The sequence below is a fragment of the Xyrauchen texanus genome, chromosome 1 (assembly GCF_025860055.1).
Source record: "Xyrauchen texanus isolate HMW12.3.18 chromosome 1, RBS_HiC_50CHRs, whole genome shotgun sequence".
NCBI classification, from domain to species: Eukaryota; Metazoa; Chordata; class Actinopteri; order Cypriniformes; family Catostomidae; genus Xyrauchen; species Xyrauchen texanus.
Genome location: NC_068276.1, coordinates 46,332,894 through 46,349,483, shown reverse-complemented (window position 1 = coordinate 46,349,483; position 16,590 = coordinate 46,332,894). Strand labels below are relative to the sequence as shown.

At 37.6% G+C, this 16,590-nt stretch overlaps 1 pseudogene; it reads right to left on the bottom strand.

Annotated features, from left to right (window-relative positions):
• LOC127653488 (leucine-rich repeat-containing protein 4C-like) overlaps positions 1-14,386 on the bottom strand; it is a 41,489-nt pseudogene extending 27,103 nt beyond the window's left edge.
• Positions 14,387-16,590: the final 2,204 nt, after the last annotated feature.

The window sequence follows — 16,590 nt, the reverse complement described above, 5'->3', positions numbered from 1 at the left end:
CAGTGCAACTGGTATATTGGTCTCTTTCCCATGTTGATAAAACTAATGGTAACAAAGTTATAAGGTCTTTTGCCAAATGCAGTATAATTCTGGAGGTCTGTCCCCCTCCTTGTCTGTATGTTAATAAGGTATGACCCCAGGACTTCCAAACCTAACCACTCTCAAAATTCCCTTTGTTCATGGTTTGGATATTTAAGAAAAACTGTCCCAGAGCTTGTGGAATCTGCATTCAGATCTCCCGGACAGTTGCCAGTTGCATGGTCTCTCTTTAGCCAGATTGACCCACACAGAAAGCATCGTGTGTAGAAATCAGGTAATTACAATTTGAATTTTTTATTTTTGGTAAATGTTTGAATGGAATGTAACTTTAATTATATAATTATTTTAATTGGATTGTTTGAATACTTTACTATTACTGGGTAAAATAATAGTTTTTTCATGGACACATTAAGTCCATGTTTCTGCAAATCTACGACCAGGTTAGTAGCGGACTAAAGCTCTGTTTTGAGTGGAGCATGGGGCACACTGACTGAGACTTAAGAGCTCAGACTAACAAATTGGTATTATTTCTAGTGTACTTAGAGAGTACAGGCTCGATATGGAATTTCCGTTTAGGACAACATGAAGTTGCCGATCAAGCCTAAATAGGGTGAAATCTAAACCTCTGGTTATTGTAATATTTTCTAGCTAAGTGTCCATAGGAAACTATGGCATGCTTAGATAAAGCTATTAGTGGTCATGACCTCTGGGTACAAATAATGTTACTCTAATTAAGTGTTTACTATCTAAGGGGATTAAACAGAATACTTTTAGATAAATGGGCAAGCGTGAGCAGCCATCTAATTAGTATTTAGTCAATTACTGTTTTAATGACCAATACTGGTGTATTTGTGACCGTGAGATCCACGTACACGTCCGGCGCGAGTCTGAACGAGTACAATATAAAATAGAGTTAAATACGATGATTAAATGTTAAATCAAATGTAATAATAATAACTAAGATTAGAACATTAATATATCCTTGGAAACTTTTATAATAGCAGTCAGATAAAATAATCAGGAATAATAAAATTGAATAATATAGTTATTTAAGTGGAACTAAATAAACTGAATGCGCATGATAAGACAGAACGTACAGGAGACCTTCAGCCACGCCATTGGATACCGTCCTGGGGACAGTTTGGTGGCTTTCCTATTCCTCCTTTACCTTTTTCCCCTTCTCCCCTTACAGGAGCTTGAAAGAAACACATTAAATGCATATACAGGGCATATAGGCTTCTTGGAGCACAAAAGAGTGCAATGTGTCAATAAAATATTTTAGAGCCAAGCATTTACAAAAATATTCTATATTTCACTATACATTTTTTTTTTATTACTTATACATTTGAAGACAGTATAAACGTGTCCTGCACTCAATCGTGGAAGATGATATGGCGTTAAAGTGAGGCGGCCTCCTAGTGCATTGAACTGTCTATCAGGAATTGCCTGGTAATGTGCTCAAAGCATTTGGGTGAAGCACGAGAGAGCACAGAGTCTAGGTTTCAGGCCGAGAATGTGTGGGGATTAGGTTTGCAGCAGTTTAGGAGGAAAAAGAGCTCTTTTTAGGGGTTCAAGCCAGAAGGTAGTCCCCCAGATTACTACAGCGTATCACATTTTCGGCCCGATCGGCCTCATGGTGGCACTAGATCATGTTTATGTTTTGGCACATAAATCCTAAACCGTTGTCGCACACTAAAGTGTCTTGGCTCAAGATCGAACAAAACATATATATATATATATATATATCCGATTTCATTTCCGTCATGAAAATTTTTATTCGTCTAAGTGTTGCGACGAATTGGTCAGGCGTTGTCCATTTTGTAAGTATTGACCAATATCTACCAAACGAAAAGACCAAATGTTACGAAACTTGATAAACATAGATAACAGGACATTCTGAGGAAGCACGCAAAGTCGTGAAACATTTCGCCAATAGGGGGGCGCCACAACTAAAGAAACGCTAATAACTCTGCAACAGTATGATCAATGACGTTGAAAATTGGTATGCATCTTGTAGTGGCCAAAGGCTAACATATCCTACAATATCAGCTGGACAAATAAAAAAGCATGGCTGCCAGCAGCCAATAAAACTTCAGCAGCTAATAACATCAAAACTGAATTGCCGACTGTTACGAAACTTGAGATATTTGTAAACAGTGTTAGCATGAGGCTATGTACCAAGTTTTATGAATATCGGCCTCAAGGTGGCACTATAACAAGGACATTTATGTTTTCACCAATACCTCCGCAACCGAGTTGAATAATCTCAAAATATTTTTTTCCTCTAATTCCTTGCACCAAGACCTACAAAATGTATATCTTCATTTTATAAAATGTTTTCGCTATTTTAATTTTATAAAAAAAGCTACTTTTTCAAACTCCTCCTAGGCAGTATATCTGATTGTCACAAAAATTGGTGTGTGGCTGCCATGAACCCTCCTTACGAAAACTAATCAAAGGAATTTTTATTTGTCAAAGTGTTGCGAAGATATAAGACAACAAATTGGTCAGGCGTCATCCATTTTGTGCATATTGACCAATATCTACCAAACGAAAAGGCCAAATGTTACGAAAATTGAAACACATGTACAACAGCACATTTTGAGTCTGCATACAAAACAACAAAAAAATGCTCATAACTCCGCAACTGTATTATCAATTAAGTTGAAAATTGGTATGCTCCTTGTAGGGGCTAAATGCTTACATATCCTACAATATGAGTCAGACAATTAAAAAAACATGGCCACCAGCAGCCAATCATATTTCAGCCATATGGCTACATAAATGGTGTGTAAATTAATGTATATTTTCCAATGTTACCTGCTATTGTGAACAACATCTAGGACTCCCTAGGTCAATAATTAAAGAAAAGTGGAACTTTATTTATTTATTTAGTTATTAAGGGGTTGCATTTACCATGTGGGTTTGACCAAGTGTATCTAAAAGCCTATAATTCCTAAACTAAATATTCAAACTTCTAAAACCTTTTTGGAGATTGGGTGCTTTGTGGCTTTATAACAGTTAAAAAGTAAAAAAAAAAAAAATGACCACCATAACAATTATTTTTGGATTGTTGAACATAAGACATCAGACATATTTAACACCAGTTTGAAAATTTAGCAACTAACAAAGTACATATACAAATATATTCCTTTTTTGCATACTTTGAAATTTCTTAAAAGGCTTGAGCCCCATTAATTCCTGCTTGCAGCTATATTTTGAGTATGTAATTGTATTTCTGGTCAACAGTTTCAAGATGCCTACTTGTATTTTTTTATGTTAGCAAGAGCACATGATTTCAACTCTCTCCCTGCAGTGGTTGCGGGGTGAATAGATATGAACCGAGCCTTTTTCCAGCAATCCTCCAATGGCTTGGACAGTCAATATAAAAATATCAAAACTTCATGGCCATGCCCACTGACTTTGCACGTATGATGTATTTATAGCACTGCACTTAAAGACTTAAAAAGGGTCCACGATCTCAAAATTAAGGATGCACCGATACCACTTTTTCTCTTCCGATCTGATTCCGATATCGGAAATCTCAATATCGATTGATACCGATCCGATACCAGTGTTGTTTTTTGCATAATCAGTTTAGAAAACCTTTACATTATTGTGTGGAACTAATTGGGTGTGCTCTTTAATATGTAAACACAAAAACACAAACCTTCAACAACACATTAATTCAATATAAATGTTTAGCTTATTAAGAAACACTTTATTATTAACTAGAATACTTGAAAATGTAGCAGCAAAATTTACAGTAATTCCAGTATAAGTCATCAGTAGAAAAGAAGCCATTTTCTTTTTTTTGCAAAAAAAATTCTACTTGTATCTGGACTTTAAAGGATACAGATCTCTTTTATTTTCAATTTAGTTGTAAGAAATCAGCTCACTTTTCATTCACACATTTATTTTTTGGAACCCATTTGTAAATGTATTCAATGGAAAGGAGGAGGCGAGAACCGGCTTGACGATATAAATCATAGTTTAATGGTAAACTTAAAAGACAACATAAACACACACATGACGGACATGTCTGCTAACGATCTCTCTCTCCCGCACGGCCCTCTGCAGTCAGCCTTTAAACCTCACAGAGGCATAATTAGCCTAATACGGGACCGGGTGTGTAGAATCACGACCCGGCCCCGCCCTCCGCCCTGCCACACCATTCAACTTAAATATTATTATAATTTGTAAACAAATAATATTAAAATAGTAATATACCACAGTTAGTTCCGGTTCTCGAATCTTATAGTGTGACACCATCAGCACTCACTGTGTGTGTATCACTCCACTTCTCTAAAATATAGTGTAAGAGTAATGCATATCTGTTAGGAGTTACTGTCTTTGTTTTTGAAATTACATATTTTAGCCAGCAGGTGGTGGCAAAAGATAATTTTTGTGGGCAATATGAGCCAGTTGGTGACGTGAAGTGAATCCGTTAGTCATTGTTTACATAGAACAGCACTCCCTGATTGCTTGTATTACTAATACATTACCAAAGCTAGGAAATAGCTTTAAACGGACAACTTCAGGATTAAGGCTGAGAGACACAACAGACTGATTTATTATAGAACTCAAGTACTTACCTTTTATCTGAGTTTCCACGTTGGATACATACTGTTTAAAATGGCGGAGGACATCGCTTGCGCATGGCTACCATGAAATAGGAAGGAATGCCCTGCTTGGACGTCTATTTTCCACTGAGAAAGCTGACTGCATCTCTGATTGGGCGTGTCAACAGGTGTCTCACTCACACACACACACACACACACACACACACACACACACACACACACACACACACACACACACACACACACACACACACACACACACACACACACACACACACAACATCCAATGACTTGTTAGAAACAGCACAAACCATGATACTGTTTCTGAAGTTAACTTTTTGAATTACTAACGGAGGCTTAGACGCATCATTTGTTTTGAACCAGCAATGGCAGATTCTGATCTGTCGCGTAAGAAAGTAGTTCCATGCACAAATGTGTTTTTATGACCATACTCAGTTTTTCCAAACATTTTTAAATGTACTTGTTAATTGAACTGTTGTATATAAGCAATATCACACTCGCAATCGTGCTATATGGCCCTAAATCAGCACTGATTTACGGCCATTTTACACTCTTGCTCGTGTGATATTGCTTAAATATATCTCAATCATGCACATTTAACTTTTAAACACTCACACTTTTACTTTGACATTCTGAACTCTCCAGGAAGTCTTGTGTGTCGGTTTGTAGGCAAGTTAACAGTAGTTTAATTCACTTCTTATTCAAATTCTGGTAAAATGCACCTCCAGTGCCATTCTAAATGCATATTATAAGTGAACCGATCTATTAAGCATTTACATTTGAGATGTTGTTCGTGAGTAGCGCTCAAATATTGCGAACTGTGTGAAGGCTAAAAATAGTCACATATGTGTGTGTGTGTAAACAGAGCAGCTCCATTCACTGATGCGCTGGAGCTGCGCATGCATTTTATATATTTACTTATTAGCCAGATAACGGAAATAAAATATGCTCCATTTACACCAAATTACAATAAAAAACTTACAAAGTAAACTGTCATATAACAGATATGAGCATAAATCAATGACAGTAGATCAGTGACCACTTGTCAAAGCTGTCTGGTACACACTGAAAAGTTAAACCACTCAAAACACTGAGCCCCTGCATGCTTAAGAGTCTGTGTAACAGTGCTGCATCTGCACTTTAAAGCAAGCAGTGCATGCAAACTATATATTTCTTTTATTAAATCACAGCCTTTTGCAGTTTAGTAATCACAATAGGTCATATAGCAATTCCTGACTTTCTGTGCCCAAATTTATGACCTCTTCAAATTGAATTTTTTTAACTTAATTTATTTTAACCATTTAAGACATTTCAAAGATTGTATGGTTTTAAATTGAGCAAAACTGAATTTAATAAATTTTAAGAGTTTTTAAGAACCTGCTTGAACCTGATTTTTGCTGTGCAGTGCAAGAAAATTAGATTCACAAACACATTTTTATTTGTTTAGTTTCAGTTACCACCTTTATATTGCCCCCTGTTCCCCGAAAAGCTGTCAAGTCAAAGTACACCTAATTTCTATAAGAGTGGCATAGTACGAGACACTCTTCATCCAGACTATCTGAGAAGAGTGATCACTCCGAGGCTTGGCCCCTTCAGTTCACTTCAGTGTTCAAATTGAAAATCAGGGAGGCAGTATGCTGACCACGCTAAAACACAGAAGACCGCAATCTTTAAAAGCACACTGCAGTGACCCTAATGCAATAGGCTAATCCATAATCACAAGGGGTTTAGAGGAACTGTACCTCATGAAAAATTAAATGTTAAATCAAGACTCACCTTTCAAGACTATTCCAGACCACACACTATTCTCATACTTGCACAAACAAAAAAAAAAACATGCAGTACTAATATTCTGAATGATTGTATTCTCTAGGAATATTTAGGTATGAATGCAAACAGTATGTACAGTGGAAGTTGCGGTCTCATCTATGTGTACAGTAGTACTGACCAGGAATGAATCTTAACCTTTAACATCCAAAGGCTTTGCAAGTGTCATATAGCCTATTCCAACCTGGCTGTACGGTTATTTGCAAGTAAATGTAAAATATATTGCATAGCTAATTTCAGACTAACTGTTTGACTTCTAAAACACTTCAAGGCAAGTCAGGTCATTCAATGACCATATTTGTAAGGCCTCTGGGCAGCTATTTTCTTTGAATACAAGTACAGCTCCTATCCAATTAGGAAAGACCAAATCCCTAAGTCATCGGTCAAGTTTACGTTCAGATAATGTATTCCAAATTAGCAATAAAATATGACAACTATTAAATAAATAGTGCTTCTTCAACTGAAATCACACACACAAAAAAACAAGCACAATTAGCTGGCTGTTCCAGCTAATGCACATACGAATTCTCAAGTAAACAGACAGGTGATGTCCCTAAAAAGGCTCTTTTAAAGGAATATTTCAGGTTTAATATGTTAAAGAAATAGTTCACCCAAAAATGAAAATGTGCTGATAATTTACTTACCCTTAGGCCATCCAAGATGTATATGACCTTCTTTCTTCATCAGAACAGGATTTAAGATTTTTATGAAAGTATCCTTGGTTTTTAGCTTCCAATGCAAGTGAATGGACACCAATTTTTGGTCTAAAAAGCATATGGGCAGAATCAAAGTAATCCACACAACTCCAGCCGATCAAGTAATATCTTCTGAAGTGAATCGATATGTTTCTGTGTACACTAATCACTAATTAAAACTTTATTAACTTTTTTTTGTTTTGTTTTTTGTGGTAATTATAATTATGCAACAAATACTGTCGATTGAGCTTAACTTGTATTGAACCCAGAATATTCTTTCAACTGTAAGGAAGAACTTATCACAATATTCAGGGAAACAATTCCTCCCATTCATTCTGTTTTTATACAAGTGACCTTTCTCATCTTTTAATGTCTCTGGCTAAAATCTTTTGTGTCCATTAAAATAAGTATTCCTTGAAACAATTAACATCATTGTTCTCATCAATCATAGCCATAACACAACGACATGTTGAAAATATAAAAAAAACACTAAAATTAGGGCAAAGATGGCCATGTCTGCCATGCTGTGGCCCCTGTTTGAAGCTAGTATGATTTAAGAACAAGGGTCCTCGCAAAGTGGGAAAAACACAAAATACTATGGTTATTCATAGACCTGTGCCATGTTTTATTTTTTCTGTATTGAATGCAGGCTTTCCTCTTTCAAGTTGCTGTGATTATAATTCAATGACTGGACCCCACATTGTGTCCATTCTGTTGCACAGCAGTTGTGACTCAGAGCTTTATATACACACACGGCTCTCTTTCGCTCTCTCACACACAAACAAACGCACACAGGCAGCTTGCTTAGGAATAATTCATGGGTTTGCATTAGAGCCACTACAGTCACTACGAAACAATTGCAAAAGCAAATTGATACAGTTGTTTACAGATTTTATGGTCTTTATCTTCAAAATTTGTATTTTAATAATGGTTGAGATTAACCAATTTCAATTCCACTTTGAAGTGCTTGTCAGTGTTTCCTGTTATATCTGTTGCAAAGCCAGTGCATAAAGCGTTGCTCTGGAAACCAGAAATATTATGAGTATACAGTATGAGTGTTTTCATCTCACATTAAGTTCAGTGGGAATTTAAGATGGTGCGTGGCACACTTTGTCATATGCACACCGGAGGTCCTTTTCATGTTCAGTGTCTGGGAGAGATGAAACAGAGATGGATATGTAGACAGATAGGCAAACCATGAGAGCGACAAAAAATTGCTGTCATTGGGGCTAAATTTAGCAGTATTCAAGTTTACTATGACTGGTAGACAACCAAAAAAAAATAAAAAATGTTGGTATCCTTTAAAAAATTATAATGTGGTATCATCTAAATTAACTTGTTTTAATTAAGTCAATATATATATATATATATATATATATATATATATATATATATATATATATATATATATATATATATTTTAATCTGACTAAATCAAAACGACAAACTATAACTGTCCACAGAGTCAGAAAGAGTAATTTGCTTTGCCTCACTTTTCTTTCAAGATCCACTAGGGCTACACGATTATTACAATAAAAAATTATAATTGTTGATTTAAATGCATAATTTTCATTGAGATTCTTAACAGCTCATTTCTTTTAAGATTAAAGATGCTTAATTTCCTTTAATAGAATTTACACAAAAATTTTTTATTTGTTTAGTGCAACTGCATGCCACATTATTTATTTAGGCTACACATCCGAAAAAGCTGAGAACTGTGTAAGACATAAAACATGTACCAGACTATAAACTCTACTGCACTAAACTGTTAATGATAGCCATACGCATACGGAATATGCAGGTGAAGATTTCCACAGAAAACTCTAAAAGAATTGATACACACATATTACCTGCCCGCTGTGTTTTTGTTTCTAAAATATTTTAGCTAATTTCATAATACCTTTAACTGCCATTAAGACAATTGTACTCTCAACTCAGTTCAACACTTTTACCACATTTAAATCTATTTCGTTAAATTCTGTAGATTTTCCAACAAAATCAGTACAGAAAATGGCAAAATAAAAGCCAGATTCTGTGTGAGTCTAGACTCATCTAAGAACTCTAAATCATCATTGCATTCATGTGCACAACAGATATGTCTCTGATTTTCTACAATGCTCAATGTTGCAAAAAATACCATTTTGACATGGCTAGAATATACCTAAAGGGAATTCTGTAACTTAAATCCTGATAGTTGAAAAGGAAAAACTGCAACACATTTATTCCACCACAAAAAAGAGATTGTAGGCCAATTCTGTAACTTACACTTTTCATAATTACTTAATTGTGGCAGCTGTAATTGTCCTCTCGATAATTTTTTTTTTTTATTCTGGGAAGCTGATGGTAAGATATATCCATTCTTTATTTATTTTCTGTCTAGCTCTATCTAACTGAAGAGACCAGGGCGAGGCCACATAAAGGCCAGAGTGGTTCTGGTCCACCCAGACTAACGTCTAGTCCCCCCAATTAAAATGGCAGAAATGTCCCAATAGTTTGCAAATATAAAGGAACTGCATTTGGTTGCACGCAAAATAGCTCACATGCAAGATAATCATCATATTTTTGTTGTATATATAGTTAGAAAAATGTGTTTTTATTTCAATTAAGAAAACTTTGGTATGATTATGGTGAACTGAATTGAGTTGCGGTGCGCTTATCATCAAGTCTCTCATGTCTACGCAACGCTATAAAGTCATGCCTGAAAACGGATCAGATCGCAGATCCTATCAGCACCAAGATAATTTATCCATTTATAGTTTTATCTCACTTCATTTCAGTCAATATTATTATTATTTGTATTATTATTTATGTGGGAGTGTGATAGATGTTTCTATTGATGACATAGCATTTCTGTGATTTGGCTTGAACTTGAACACGAAGTCTCTCTTCTGTGCTTGTCTACTCTTTAGCCTCCACTTAAATGTTGCAAAATTATCATTATGATAATAATAATAGCCTAGTATTATACTGTTACATTTTATATTCTGAAATACAAATTTTTAAATATATATAAAAAAATGAAAGTGGCTCATTGCATCAGTATGACATTAAGGTAAATTACTATTAATACATTTAATTATTGTTATTGTACCAGTAATTGTGCAACTATAAGTATTAAGCTGTGTAAAATATTGAATATTGACTCATAATGGTTGAGGAAAGGGGTACGCTTCATTATTTTCACAATGAAATTAGGCACAGAATAGAGGTTCACCCTGTTTCAACAAGGACCACCCATTTAGAGATTTCTGGCTTTGCCACTGGAAGAGATAGAGAAGGATGGAGCAGAAACGAGAGGGAGTGAGTGTCAAAGAGTGATAGTGGTGCATTAAAAGTCAGAGCACATACAGTGCAGAGTCCCATTCATTATTCACTAGTTAAGTTAGCATGTGTCATAATTAAAACAGAAAATCTTTGTTTTGAACAGAAATGACTTTGGTAGGTGCTTCTATTGTGAACTCCAAAAGTAATTTCTGGCATCTGATTCATAGCAAGGATGTCTTAATTTCCACAGTGGTAATAATCAAGATTTTATTGCACTGAAAAGAACCATTTGACAGTAATATGTTCCACCGAACAGATTGTACAGATGTAATAGCGGCAGATTCATTGTTGCCATGAGAACTCTGTTTCACTTTTTGTTTAAATTAAACGTCACGATTGTAGAAGGCAAGACTAGAACAGCGAAGAAGAAAGAGAAAAAGATGACGGCTTGACCCTCCCAGTTGGACACAAATGAAGGAGCCACAGCTAGCAAGGCGCTCATCCCGTGCATACAAATTGCATTACACAGCCAATCCACTCAAAGAGCCTTTGCTCCTCTAAAGCACTGACATGCCTTAGTGTGTGGAAGTGGCCAGTCTCACTCAGTTAAGTGGCCTCCCATGGTCAATTAATCCAAGTGAGACTGTTTTACTCATCAACCACTCTGCTCAATATCGATAAAGGCCCTGTTCAGTGTCATTATCACACCTACTAACATTCCACCGAGCTCTCTGAAAAGTAGGCCACATAGCGGATGACGCTTTGCATATAGATTCTCTGTGGCTGTACCAAGGCCTGTGTTTAAGTCTTCGGATGAGATGGGCTGTTGGTGGTGGTGACAATCTACTTGATTAATTTGGCCACATATGGAATGCCCTCATTTGTTTGCACTCCTGTCAGCAGAGGGATTATCCAGCCGGACACACGACATCCATTTGCGGAAATGAGATGTGGCTGAAGCGCCGACTCGGCCATGGTATCTGTCACACCGACATTGTGCTGTCACATTCCAAAAATATGAATTACTATGTGAGCTTCTGGTGCTTGCATGCTGGAGCTGCAGTGCTTATTCCACTGGTGTTTACACTGAGGCGAAGGGAACATGTTACAACAGTTTACTTCCCTTGTCTATTTGGGATATGGTGGAGGAACACTGTGTGAAAGTACTCTGCCACAAAAGTCTCTGTGCTGTTCCAATCGGCACACCTACATTTTCCTGTGAGCTGTGTTTTTCACAGTTCAAAACAAATATATCTGCCTAGTCATTAACCTTAATGACTGCACAACACAGACAATGCAGACGAGAGCAGGGGAGGAAAACAGTGGTAACCATTACTTTCCCTGCTTGAGATGACAGTAAGAGCAGCTGAGGGGCTCCAAGCTATAATCTCACTGTGGCCGTATGGTCTCCTCCGTCATTAGTATTGACTCTGCATGAGGCCTAGCCGATTGAAGCACTCAGCTGCAAGCATGCCAGTACACATAAATCCAGTGTGCTTCAAACCCCTGAGTGACTCTCCAAGGAGGCCTGTACATTATCTCAATTCATTGTTTTTCTATTTCTTATTCTATAAAAGCAACTGGATTATTTTTGGATAATGTATGATATAGATCTCCTGCACAAATCTAGTGCAGTGGTTTAGAATGAAGCTCTTCTGATGCAAGAACTGCATCTGACTTTTTTAGGAATATTTGTAGGAACAATTATTAAACAGACAGTTAGTTTGAAGCTGATGTAGAACAGCCGAAACACAATGACTTATGACCGCACATAAACTGAATTCTATTTTAAAGGGGCCAACAGGTTAATTAGTTTGGTTAGGTAACCTTAAAATCTACCTTGTGTGTGTGATAACATATAAATTAACAGTCAAAAATGTAATTTTTGTCAATTTAGCATGTGTTTGCTGCCTACAATATTTGCTATTGGACTGCTCTATTCAGATACTTGCTCATGGATACTATCAGAATCACAATATACTGTATGTCCGGGTAGGATACAGTATATCTGCTGAGATGTCAATATGTTTCGATATATTGCCTCTGTCTTTCATATTAGGAGGGTCTATTGGCTGGCAAATGTTTTTATTGTATAACAATTTCAATCCGGACACTGTTAAAAGCAGCATGTTTTCAAGGAAGTCTGTGATTTATTAGCCTCTAAAACATCTATTTGACTTCTGTTCGCAAAACCAGGCCAACTGAACTGAGAGGCTTGAAAAATCCAACTGCCTTCAAGTTCCTCTACCATATCAGAAATATGCTGAGAGTGGGAGAAGACATCCTCCAGGGGAGGGGAGGGGTGCTTGTTTGAAAAGGGGTTCCGATATAATGAGCAACCCAGATTTGTACTGTGCCTTTCATGCCTGTGATGACAAACATACAGTGCAATCAAGGCAAAGTGATATTTATAAGCTGAGCTGAGCAGAGAACACCTCCCTCTCTGTCTCCACTGACTAATCTCAGTGAACGGTACAATTTATGCCATTTGGATCATATATAGGATACATTGTTGACATAGGATTTCTGAATTAAATATCAACACAGAGGCTGTCACTTTTGTGTGACAGCACAATCTCTATGGCAGGTCTGACCGAACTGCAAAGGCAGAGTATTTCAAATGCACAGACATTTATTACAGTTACTGAGGCCTGAGGGCATGGAAGTCACTTTTCATTTTCATTGAAATAAGAGATTTGATTAATAAGCTGCTCAGTGGCTCTATCTCCATAGGGCTTTTTTAAAATGCATGAACTCTAACCTCTCTGCACCTATGAAACACACTGGCTCTTCTCTAGTCAAACAAATGTCCCTCAGAGTGTTTTTTATTTTTTTTTTTCAGAGTGTTTGTGTATATGGCATCAGACATCTGCTGCAGAACTAAAAATCAGTGCAGCATGTTCACTCTCTCATTCATCTTCCATTCTGGCTTCATCCTATTCCCTAAGACACAGGCTGATTTGTCACCTTTTTGCAAACGTAATTCACATTAGGCGATCTGCTCCTTTTAACGGCCACAAGCAGTCTAATTACATGGATTGATATGTACAAGAACAGTTGATTGATCGATAAGAGAAACAGCAGAATACTGTGCTTGAGCAAAAAAATAAATACAAAAATCAAAAATAAGGTGATGGAATGACTGACAACTTGAATTAATCTAATTGTTTGTGTGTCATTCTTTATCGTAGTCAATTACATATACAGTATGCTCAATGAATTTCGCTTTGGCTCCAAGTGAGGTTTGAACCCATGACCCCAATATTGCTAGGCAGGCAAGTAGGCAGTGAGCAGAGAATCAGGTTAGGCCACTCTAGCAGCACATTCATCCCAGTGCAGTTTAAATTGTTAAGAGAGATCTACTGTGACAACCTACATACTGCAGGTAATAAACCACAGTGCAAATTCACAAAAGAGTAATGTGAACAGGCATTCACAGCGGCCACATGACCTAGCAATAGCTTTCGGTGATTCCAGAATTATCATCAGCAGGAGACCTTATTAAACATAAGTATAAGTATAAGCCTGAATAAAACACTATTGTGCCATTTTGACTACTAGCTTGGTAGTTCAGACTTCCTGGGCACTAGATCAGATAGAGTACGATAATTGATGAAAGTTACAGGATAAACCTGCTCTAGCAGCATGTGTCTTGTAGTCTTGTATACATTATTTTGTTTTTTTGATCGTACGAGAACATCTCCCCAGCACAATGATTCTTGTTCTAAAGGTCAACATTTTAGCTATATTTATCTCCATTTAAAATTCCATCATTGAAGCCTACATTTGTTATATTGAATTATGCAGCATTTTAGTCTTTTGGACACCACAATATTGAAAAAAAATAATTTTTAAAGGATTAGTTCACCCAAAAATGAAATTTTTCTGAAAATGTACTCACCCTCAGGCCATCCAAGATGTATCTGAGTTTCTTTCATCAAAACAGAATTTAAGATTTTTAGGATTTCATTTCAGGCCTCCTCCTTTAAACAATGCAAGTGAATGTCCTCCATTATTTGACGGTCCAAAATGCATATTTAGGGTGCATCAAAATAATCCACATGACTCCAGTCAACAAATAAAGTTCTTCTGAACCTAAACAATTGATTATTTTTTTTAAAAAAAAAATACTTATATACATTTTAAATACAAATGTTCACTTCCATACATAATTACATGTAATATAATGTGCGTCATTATTTACAAGAGAAACTTGCACAGACCAAAGACCAAGTGCTATTCACAAACCAAAACAGTTCAAAACAATACAAAATAAAAAATAAGTTCCAAATAATAATAAAAAACATTACTGCAGTAAATAACCATCCTTTATTTCAGAGCAATGCTGTTGAATTATCTACTTGTGTTTTTTCATTAGTAGAAATATAAAGGCTATGTGTGTCAGGAATACCTAGACTCGAAGATGGTGTTGAACTCAACGGCAGGGGTTTATTGCAACACAAACACAAAAACCAACAAAACCAACAGGTGAATTGTAATCAAATGATTTGGTTCAGACGTGTAGTGACGAGCAGTTGTTGAAGGACTGGGATAATTCTGGAGCTGGATATTCATAAGATGGCGAATGTACAACTGGGTACTTACATAGGAGAGGATGATATCAGGATCGCTGGAGTGGAGAGGAATCGCTAGGAGATCGGGATCGCTGGAGAGGAGAGGAGAGGAGAGGAGAGGAGAGGAGAGGAGAGGAGAGGAGAGGAATCGCTAGGGTCTTGCGAGGAGGATGCTTGGAGGACCAGGTAAGTGAGTCTGTATTCTTTGTCGAGACCAGACAATGATTGGAAGTAGAATAGGGTTTAAGTAGAGGAGCTGATGTATGAAGTGATGAGAGGCAGGTGCAGGTGATCAGTAATCAGAAGAGAGAGAGGGTTGAGCAAATGTGGCAGAAGGGTCAGATGAATCCGTGGCAATATAACAAGTTGTAGTTAGTGTAACCTAGTGCAAGACTGTTTACTGAGATTAACAGGATTTACAGGGTTTATACGGTGAGATCAATGGTACAGGTGATATCACAAAGAAGAGAATCTTCACAAACTTATTTACGCAGGCAGTGATGAGCGAGTGAATTGAGTGCAGGTGCAGTGAATTAGAAATTGGGTGTGGAGCGCTGAGAGAGGTATAACAATGACAATGTTTTCACACACACCCGAGTTCGCAGGAAAAACTGCACGGGCACAGCCAATGAATTCCGATATGGTCTGAAATCCTCAGGGGTAAAATATTCACTGCACACCCTCCAATATTTTATGCTCATTTTATGCTCGTTTCGAGGACAATAACACCGCCCTCGCGGAGAGAGCACTCGCGGCTGACGCTACAGATGATGGTTTACGCTCCGTCTCTGTTGCGGATGTAACCCGATCCTTCCGACGGGTGAACATCCGTAAAGCCGCGGGTCCAGGCGGCATTCCGGGCCGTGTCATCAGAGCATGCGTGAACCAACTGGCTGGTGTTTTTACGGACATTTTCAACCTGTCCCTCTTCCTGTCTGTAGTCCCCACATGCTTCAAAACGTCAACCATTGTGCCTGTACCGAAGCAAGCCAAAATCACTTGCCTAAATGACTGGCATCCTGTTGCTCTGACCCCCATCATCAGCAAATGCTTTGAGATGCTAATCAGAGATCACATCTGCTCTGTGCTGCCCACGTCTTTGGACCCATTGCAGTTTGCCTACCGCAACAACCGCTCCACTTCATCTACAATACACACTGCTCTCTCCCACCTGGAAAAAAGGAACACATATGTGAGAATGCTGTTTGTAGACTACAGCTCAGCATTCAACACCATAGTGCCCTCCAAGCTTGATGAGAAACTCTGGGCTCTGGGCTTAAACAGCTCACTGTGCAGCTGAATCCTGGACTTCCTGTCAGGCAGACGCCAGGTGGTTAGAATGGGCAGCAACATCTCCTCATCACTGACCCTCAACACTGGAGCCCGGCAGGGCTGTATTCTCATCCCACTCCTGTATTCCCTGTACACACATGACTGTGGCAACACATAGCTCCAATGCCATCAATAAGTTTGCTGATGATACGACGGTGGTAGTTCTGATCACTACAGTGATGAAACAGCCTTTAGAGAGGAGGTGCACACTCTGACACGCTGGTGTCAGGAGCACAACCTCTCCTTCAACGTCAG